The following is a 10,232-nucleotide window of genomic DNA, read 5'->3' as shown; positions in this document are numbered from 1 at the left end:
CGGAGGGGGTTTATCTGGGCGAAGCGTAGGCAAGAGATGGAGCAAGGGCTGAACAATGGCTATGTGCGATGCTTGTGAGATGGGTTGATCCAACGCTGACGCTGATGCCGCTGGTCTGGTTCATGGGATGGATGATGATACCACTTTTTTTTTTCCTTTTTTTTTTTTTTATTCGTCGGTTTCCCCTTTGTGTAGTATGCATGGCATTGCGCGTCGTTCTTGTCTGTCCTATCAGTCACTGTCCTCTTTGTCTTGCTGATTTGGGACGGGGCGTGGTCGGGTAAACAAATCATTAGTTGCTACCGCTGTGGTTTGGGTTCAAGTGTAGATGTGGCGGCTGCTGCTGCTGCTGCTGCTGCTTCACTGTTACTCTTGCACTACGATACACTTTACACTACTACACTACATGATGGTATCATACATTCGCGTTGCTTTTTTTTTTTTTTTTTTTTTTTTGTTTTTTCTTTTGCCTGCCTACTAGATGATGCGAAGGCTAGTGCTTTCCTAGAGATGACGAGTCCTGACGTCTGGGAGCAGGGATCGGTGTTGTTTCATGGTGATTATCTCCTTCACTGTGGTATCATCAAAAAAAAAAAGAAAGGTCCGGTCTGGTCCTCTTCGGCCCGCAGTGTCTTTCTTTTGGCCTCTGGCAACACACTCCCTATGTACATACATCTACATAGAGTACCAGGATACGAAAGTAATCCAAAGTACATCTACGGGGAGATACCTTACAAGCACCTGACAGTGGGGCTGATGTGATCGAGTACCAAATAGAGTGCCAGACTGGTTTGAACCAAAGTTGGTGATGGCATGGAACTCGCCTTGAAGTTCTGGCCCCTTCACCGAGAAGGTAAGGCACTGGCTTGTTGGATTCCGATCGGGCCACACAAACAAGGGTTGCTCCTCTCTCTCCCTCTCTCTCTCTCTTCCCTTGCGGCGATCGGCCCCGGCGTTCTTGCAGCGTTTTCCGTTTCGTTTTGTGATCCCCGCTTCGCTTACACGGTGCGGCCAAGAGGTAAGACGGGCGAGGCAGGCGGGCAGAACTGAGACGAGCGGTGGGAGGATCCTTCTGGAGGGAGGGAAACTGGCCAACCAACCTCCTCTTCTGCCTTCGACCTTGCCCTGCAATGCTATAGATAGAGAAATCACGACGGCGGTGAGGCGAGAAGTAGTACAGGTTGTGCGATGAGGCAAAGATGAATCCTTCAAATGGAAAGACGGGAAGGAACCGTAACGCCCTCCAGCATTTTCCTGTCCTCCCCATGTCTTGGCTTCTGGTTCCCCGTGCATCAGTGGGGAGGATCGGGTCTAGATGACGGAGCATAGTGAGCCTCAGAAGTTGAGGCGTGTGACAAACGCACCCAACCTAGCAATAAGACGGGATCCTTCCCAAGCCGCGGGAGAGAACCCGGTGGCTAGATTTGAAACCCCCGCTCTCTACTTACCCTCTGTCTGTATTCATCTTCCCGCCTTCATTTGGGGGTGGGGGTCTAGCAGGAATATAAGTGGAACACAGGATAGTTCAGTCCAAACGTCAGATGAGGCAGTCAACTTCGAGAGACGGGGTTTTTTCCTTTTCTTTTCCCTTTTTCTTTTTCATTTTTTTTTTTTTTTTTTCGTTTTGTTTTGGGGAGCGAAGGAGTGGAGGATCCGATAACCCCACGTTCTCTCACTCCGCGCTTGTCGGCTCTTAAACGCTCTCGCGGCACGGAGGACATGGGGACAACATTGCTGAGGCGACATGAGCAGAGGGGGCATGTGGTCTGTGTGAGGCGTTCAGTTATGCTGCTTTCTCGGCGAAGTGGCGCTTCTCCGGAAGGACCCGATGGCGCACTCTCTATCCATCCTCCCGCTTCCCGGAATAACATTCGTACATCGAAGGACGGCGTCGCTGTAGGATCGCCTGAGTCGAGACATAATTGTGTTTAAATTGGGTTTCTACTCGGTTCCGGGTCTGTTTGAGGTAGTATATTCGGGGTTTGATTGGGTCGAATTTGGTATCCGTCGGAAACCACCCTATGTCGCCTCAGCATCTTGGCTAATACCATCCTCGAGCGTGAGCGGCCGCTTGGCTACCGATCACAGAGATGCTACACAGACAAGGCGCATACCGGTAGACTAGGCGTGACGGGTCCTTTGGCCGGGGCCATCTATAACTTAGGATCTCACGTCGTCTCGTGCCGTCCCGTCTGAGTGGCTTACGCCCTTCAAGCTTATGTTTACAAGGGGGGTTTCGCTGTCGGCTCGTACGTGATGGAGGGTGTCTGGCGCTATTGAGGGAGCGTAGGATGCCTACCCCCTCAAGGGCCCCGAGCCGCGGAAACCTGAGGGTGGACCATGGAGGGTCCCCGTGCCGTTCCCCTTGTCGCCCTCTACTATTCTACGCCGCCGGGTAGTGATCATGTGTCGGCATCGGGTGTTGGGTATCATATAATGCCAGCTCTTATGGCTATGCCTGTGACCGAGACCGCCATGGCTGGGAGTATGGGCCGCAATCAGACGCCCCTATTGTTAGCTAGGCAGTCACAATCAGACACCGAAGCGAGCACGCCGTGGGGTCCGCGTTCTCGTTGCGCAGCTATCGTTGCTAAAAGCCTGGGGCAAGTATAGGTCTAGGGTATCATTGATATATGCCGGTGTTGTGCATGAGTAACCGGCTCCGTCCCGTTGGAGGAGCGGACCCGTCACCACCGCCTTCAGGGCAAGCCGGGACCGAACGTGGAGCTGCGGGGACCCTCTTCCTCTTCCTTTCTCTTTTTTCCTTTTTTCTTTTTTTTTTTTTTTTTTTTTTTTTTTTGCGGCACGGGCAGAGGGCAGGGCTGCCGGGGGTCCAGGGTTGAAACACGGCCTGCCATGGTTCAAGACTGAGGTGAACGGCGCAAAGCCCCGTGGGGGCCGGGATTGGGGGCCAAGCCACAGCTCTGCCTCACCTTGGCTTGACAGATTCCATATCACGTCGGCTTCAGTCCTCGGCAATTTGCGCCACAGCCTCAGCCAGCGTTTTGAAACCCGGGGTAAGCCAGTACAGTACCACGTGCTGGATTTGGGGTGGCTCGTCAGACAGGACGCTGGACGCACGACACCCATGCAACAAAATGACCTTGCCATGTCCAGGCGCGGCTCAGTAGGGAGCAATACGAGCAGCAGGACTCGAGCATCGTGGCTGGTAGCTGTGGCTAGGTCCTGGTGCAACACCAGGCCGCCCAGCTGGATACCGATGAAGCTTGTTTCCGACATGGTGTTGCACAAAACCCGTAGGGGAAAATCCGGGGGAACCCCCGGGATGGTAGCACACCATCTACCGTTGCGAGAGCACCGCGGTCCGCGGAGCACGAAGAGGGAATATCTCGCCGCCGGTAAGCCAGCGAAGTCAGCCCGAGGCAAATTAACTGGAGGACCTTCCGAACATCAATGCTTCGAGAGCGCTGGATATGGGAAGCTGGTCGCAACCGGTGACATGAGGGCTGAGCCCGGCGCTCCCAGAGTGTGTGCGCGCGCGTGTGTGTATGTGTGTATTTGTGTGTCTGTGTGTGTGAGAGAGAGAGAGAGAGAGAGAGAGTATGTGTGTGTGTGTATGTGTGTGTGAGAAGAGAGAGGTTGAAGACTGAGGACGGGAAGGTCCGGTTCGATGCCATTCCCCCGACGGAGGCTGCTGCCTAAGGTGCGTGTCATGTGTTCTGCTGAGTTCGTATTTCCCTGTATCGTAATACGCAACCCCGCATTCCAACTTGGGCTGTCGGCCCTAGCTGCCTGGTGCTCCAGGTTCCATGCACAGTGCTCCATGCTCAGAACGGGGACTCTTCTTTTTCGCCGGCAACTCCGTGCTCGAATCTGAGGTGACTGCGAATGCCATCAATTCGCTGCGATCCCGACCCGAGTGAATCGACTGGTTCAGGTGCTGGCATCCACTAAAATGTCCAGTCAGCCGTCCCGAGGCTGTGCTGCATATCCGAGTTCGTCGCCAGGCGACTTGTGGTTGGTCAATCACCACGAACCGACTGCCGCGAGACATGCAGCAAGGATCTGCGTGCCCTGGTAGGCCAAGCGATTGGCCCGCTCCCGAGTCATCGTCACTCTCCGTTCCCCGGCCCCGGTCGCCCCGCAACCCTGCAACGCTCCGGCCGGTATCGACAAATCGATCAGGCACGCCAACACTCGCGCACGACGAGTGAAGGATAAATAGACTTCCCACGAGATCTTGCTATGCGATTGCCCTCGGCCCTGGAAGAGGTGGGGGTATCTTCAATGAGGCAGACTGCGAGGCTCAACGGCTCGCTCGCATCGATGACAACGGCGCACGAGACCGGCGGCTGCGAGGGACGCGATTGTCAGATTGATGATTCCACCAGGAAGGGTATGTTTGGAGACCACAGCGGCGGTCGTTCGGTGAGCAGCGCACCTGATGTCATCACCGGATCTCGGTGTGCGTGGCTACTCTTCCCGGAGAGAGAGAGGGCAGCGCGCTCGTCACAGCTCCCGCCGAGGCACCCGAGAAATAAGCAACGGGAGCCGGATTACGCTCCCGGTTTTCCCACCCCAGCTCTCCCGACCAACCCTTTTACCGCACCTTTCTGCATGCCGTGTTACAGCCTCAGGTGACTCCCCGGCCTGCAACGGTCCTCGAATACCGCATGCCTGATTCCACACACAACTACTGTAGTCTATGTACGACAGCGCGCCGAGGCAAAGACGGCACCTTCGCCCCGTGAGCTGGTTGGTGACTGCGAGTCGTGACTGAACCCAGGCCGGAAGTGCACCGTTACCAGTAACTTCCGTGCCGACATGATAGACTACGATCCATATCGCATCGAGTGACCGAACCGGCCACATGCCCACCGATCCCAGATCGGACATGGGGTGGTTCCAATCAGACGGTCGAGGAGGGCAGCCACGGACGATCAGAGGCATGCCGCTTTTGCAGCTCGAACAGGCCACCATTGGGCGAGGTACGCCTTCAACAGGAATCCCCAACAAGCGCGGAAAGATAAAGAAAGATCAAGAAATGAATGCATTAGGCTAATGACCTGCACGCGCCCATTCCCCACTGCCTGGCTGTTTTGGAGTTCTCTACTTCTGGGCGCGCCGGGGATCCGGGAGGGAATACGACGGGAGACACCCGGCGGGCTACCGGGGGCTGTTGCTCACAGCGTCCGTACCACCACCAATGACGGCGCCAAAGCCGCTCAGGACGGCCTTACCTGCCAGCGCCGGCGCCGTGAACCGGACGAGACCACCCGGCACCGCCTGTTGTCAGCAGAGGCCGCCGCCATGAGTTCTACAAGCATCTTAGAGATGCTTGGCACATGCACGTACCAGGGTTGCCCTCCCAATCGGGCGTCATGACCCTTGCACCGTTCCGTACCTCTCATCGCACCTCAACCGCAACTCCTCCGGCACTAAGAACCTGGCGAAGTCGTCAACATCCTTGCTCCACCCTAGCACTTCGCTGTCACCCGGTACTTGCCTAGGGCGGGCTGGATCGTAGGCCATCGAACGTCCAACGATCGCGGGAAGCATGACAAGGTAGGCCGCCCGTTGCGGCCGCTTTCTGACACGGGTTATTGGAACACAGCAATTGGCGCAGGGCAATCCGTGCCCAGCGTACAGTAGCTCAGGCATCTGACTTCTCGGTCCTCTTGTTCCTGGCAGGCTGGTTTACCGTGCCTGATCAGCCACCCCCCGCAGCTAGACCATGGGGCTTGTTCGGTCGGTGAAAGCCCGCGCCACGGTGCGGGTCGTTTGCGGTTCAGCAGACAAACCGCTCGATGGGAATAGACCTAGACCGAATTAGCAGGTTCAAGGCAAAGCCGACTTCTTCGTCCTGGTGTCCTCGCCAAGGGAAGGACGGCAGACGGCACATGGTGAAATTGTCCATCGCCAAGAACGGCCTACGGGCCTGCCTCGAGCTTTTCAGCAAGCGCCTGGGGACCTGGGCTCCCCATGCTCATCATCAGCGGCGCCCTCCTCCACCTCACGGGAGTAGTAGTAGTGTTTGGTGGAGCCGGGTTTGCCAAGACCGCCGGCCGGGGGACCCATTGCGCTCCACAACGGGGCGATCGGTGGGACCTCTTTGTGGCGTTCTTCCCAACACCAGTTACGAGCACGAAGCTGTTTCAAGAAACCCTCAGCTGAACGCGGCGCCGTTGCGACGGCCGCTTTTGGGCAGGCATGCGGACCCAGACGTGGAGCAATGCCATTTCCGATCTGGTATCTGAGGACAACCGGCAACCTGCAAGGAGGGTCCGTCCCTGGTTGTCTCCCGTATTGCTTTGCATAGGCTTACCGAACGAAGATGCTGCCCTGATAGATCCTACTCGGTCGACGCTGCGTAACTGTAACATTCTGTGGCACCCGGGTGCCTGCAGCTGCAGTTGACCCGACCGTTGGAGCATTCGCCTGGCAGCACTCAGGATCGCTAGATGTACAGTACAGATCGGCTCTGCGTCTGTATTGTGGGCATCCAGTCGCTATGCCAGGAGACAACCACGCCGAATCTGCTGGGCACGACATCACGGCACGCAGGCCTCCTTGACGTCAGCGTCCCGTTGTGTGCCAAATCCGGAACTGTGTACGACTAGCTTCCAAACCATGTCAGATCGCAAGCGCCCCGGAGCCACATGATTCGGCGACGTTGACGGCCAGAAGCTAGTTCTGTTGTTAGTCACGCCGCGGTGGGTTGTCCCGGGTCGCCCTCCAGTCAAGTTTTGCTGCATCCAACCCCCGTTTGACATCCACCACGGGCTGCTGCGGCGTTAGCACCCCACCGTAGGACCGTTTTTTTAGGCGATCATCTTGGGGGGAGGGGGGGCCCATCCTCTGGAGTGATGTGCGCAGCCCACCTCCCAAGTCAGGATCTTACAGGGGTCAACCCCTGTCAGCTCGCTACTCGTTACCGCGTAAGGACCTGGTCCTCAATGTACCGTATCTGTACCGTTCGTACCGACACCCACTTGGCGTGCTCTGTTGGTTACTTTCCTCTTTATTTTTTTTTTTTTTAATTTTTTTTTTTTCTTTTTTTTGGCCTTTCCCTCCCCATCGCCCAGTTTTCGCAACGTCGTTTGGCGCAACTGCGGAGCACCACCTCCAACCCGCACCTAAATCGGACCTGCAAACCCACAGCCGAGGAAAACGCACTCCGTTCCTGCTTCTATGTCACCCGCTCGGCTGTGCCTTTTTGCATCCGCCAAAACGCAGCTCAGGCCGAACAAGAGACCATTGTACATTTGGTGTAATCTGCTCCGTTCCCGGGCCCGTCCCGTCCTCCCTTGTCGTTCTCTCCTCCCCTGGTCCTGCCTGCGCCTTCTTTCGACACTGCGTCGTCTGCATTAGCCTGCATGCCGCAAATGATGCCCCAGTCACCCAGTTGTCCAGTTTCTGGATTACCTGGTACCCTACAAGGCCAATGTACTCGATGTACTCCATCTGCGGTGAGCGCTCCCCTGGCGTCACTGCTGCCTTCACGCCGCAAGGACTCCAGCCAGTCCCGCTCAGATGACGCCGCGAGACTTTCGCAGCCTCCCGGTGCCTATAAGGCTGCCGCGATGCCCTCTTCGGTCTGTTGACTGATGAGTCGGACATCTAAGCCATTGCATTGACAGGTGTAGAGTGCCTGATTACTCATTTCTCTTGTTTCTCTTCTTGCTTGCTTTTCGCTTCAGCATCCTTTCGCTTGGCTCTGCCTCGTTGCTCTCCTGCGGTGGTGCCTGAGCCCGTCTTTCTCATATTTATTTTTTGCCTCTCGCTCTCTTGTGCACGTCTTCCCAACGTCCATCATCACCCATACCCTTCCAATAGTCGATCACACGTCAACCTGAACACATCATCCCGGTCCCCCCCTGGGCAGCCATCACAAGACGCCTATACCCCGCCGCCACATCCCGCAGTGGCAGTCAACAAGAACTCCACCACCCACCTTGTTGCCTCACAACCCCCTGCCAAACAGGCTCTTGACGCCTTCTGCCATAGTCGTCAGTACCAGGAAAGCCCGACATGTGCTACCAGCTGGTTGAACTCTACGCGGCATGCCGGTGCCTCTACTACCAACACGCTGTTGACCGGTGTGCCGCCTACGGTCAGCCGGGCCATGGCATCCAGAGGCGGACAATTTTAGTGGGATACGCCTGCACAGAGCACTCATCTCATCGCTCCGGAGGATATGACTATACGCAGGCCGAGTACTCGGACTCGGGCTACTACTCAGGCCGGTCATCCAAGAGCTCACGCAGCCACTACCGGTGAAGAGTACTGTCTTCGATGATGATGGGCTGCTATTCCCGGCACTTACCGCCGCTGGGACGCTTTGAACTTCGGGATTGGATCGCCTACCTCTACTCGTTCCGAGTGAGACCCTCCGCGCTGGCCCAGCCCCCTTCCCAGCTTTCATACCTCTTTGTAGGCCATGACCGCTTGATATCGGCATCGGCGCCTCCATGATGTCCGCCAAAGGAAATAAAACCAATGAGGCGGCGACACGGTTACACGACAGCCCTGGCCAGTACCCTACAAAATCTCGACGAATGCCGATCTGCAACCGGACAAGCAGCTATTGTCATCGAAGACAGGGGAAAAGAAAAAAAATCACAGTCGGAAGGGCGACAACGACCAAAGGACGACCAATTGCACGCGCCGGCAAAACCTTCCTTCTAAGCAGGCAACTCTCCCGAGTTCCTTTTGCCTCTTCAGATGCGGGATGCACTTTGACTCAACGCAGTACCCCTACGGCAGTCTGCAACACTCTGTCTCGATGGACCAAGTTTTATTGGGGCCCGTCGAGGTTTTTGGCCTACACGAAAGCATAGCGTCGGAATCGGAATGCATACGGATCACAGCACAACACGCATTTGTATAACATTTTCCCAATTCCTCTATTTCTGGTTTTCTGGTTTTCTGGTTTTCTGGTGTTTTTTTTTTTTTTTCTGGGGCTTTTCTCTTTCCGTTCCTTTCGGAATATCAACATGGACGTCGGAATGAGTCATGCATATGGGACACGATACCAGGCGTTTTGGGCATGTAGGGATTCCAGGCAACTGGAAGGGGTCTTGGGTTCTTGGTTCCCTTCTCACATACACATTCTCGCCTCAGAGGCATTTCTTTGTTTTTGCTGCTTCGGCCCAAAACATTTTCCCTCCGGTTTCTTGTTTTATTTATCCTCTCTCATGTCTGGATGTTTAAATGGATGTAACGTTGGATTGACTCACCCCTCTGTTATGTTTAATAGCTGCTCAGGTAGCAGCGGCAGTCACGGCCCCCCTTTGGCAGTATAAGGATGAATGAAGAGAGGAGCAGCTGGAGGCCTGCTCCGTGGAACATCAATGGCGCTGAAGGAATTTTTTTTTTTTCTTCTCTTTTTCCTGTTTGCTTTTCTTTTCCTTTTTTTCTTTTTACACTCTTTCCCGAAACTCAATCAGACCCTCCTTGTCAGACTGGCTCAGCAACCCGGGCTGGATTTCCAGGGATTACTGTTTCTGCAAGGGACCAGCTGAGGTGTGGGGATGATAGAAATGCAGAAATAGAAAGGCAGATATTCAGTACGAAAACTTGTGACCGCCGGCGGAACCAGGCCTTGAGCAGGTTGCGATGGCAGTTCGAAAAATATGTCCCAATTCGGTGCTAGCTCGGTGTAACATGATGACATGGCCACTTCCCAAGACAGTTCAGCTCGTCTGTCCGAGACATCTATCCTTGGGGGATGATGATTTCAGTAGCCCGTGTGCACCGATTTGGAGCGGTTGAAGGCAGCGGCTTGAGCGACCTGCCACACGGATTTACACAACACACACTGCGTCTGCATGCTGCACACTGCGTCCTGCGGTGCGGTGACAGTGTTGAACCCAAGCTTGTGGGGTGGGAGCTCATTGGGCGAGACAAACGCCTGGGCGCGATTGCTTCGCTAACGGCAGCCAATTGGCGGCCACTGCACCGCCAAATCTTCCAAAATAAGACATTTCGGGCAACCACCTAGGTGACGAAAGGGGAATTTCTCCAGTCGTTGTCCGATGGGAAAAAGGGGAGTTAAAAATGGGGGCCAAAGCCTTGCTCCGGCCATTGGAGGTCAGCACCTTAACCGCGGCGCTCAAGGGCCCCGGGCGCCAATCACGCGTCCCGGGTGCCTGGCACGATAAAAATAGAGGGGCCTAATCCGGTTTTTGCTGCTACCTGAGCCCCGGGGCCCTCGGATGGCTTGGCCGAGCTTGGACTTTTGCTCGCACTTTTGGGGCCTTGGGCCCCGT

Source organism: Madurella fahalii (genome assembly GCF_045866475.1).
Source record: "Madurella fahalii IFM 68171 DNA, scaffold_2, whole genome shotgun sequence".
Taxonomy (NCBI): domain Eukaryota; kingdom Fungi; phylum Ascomycota; class Sordariomycetes; order Sordariales; genus Madurella; species Madurella fahalii.
This window is presented reverse-complemented; position numbering follows the sequence as displayed.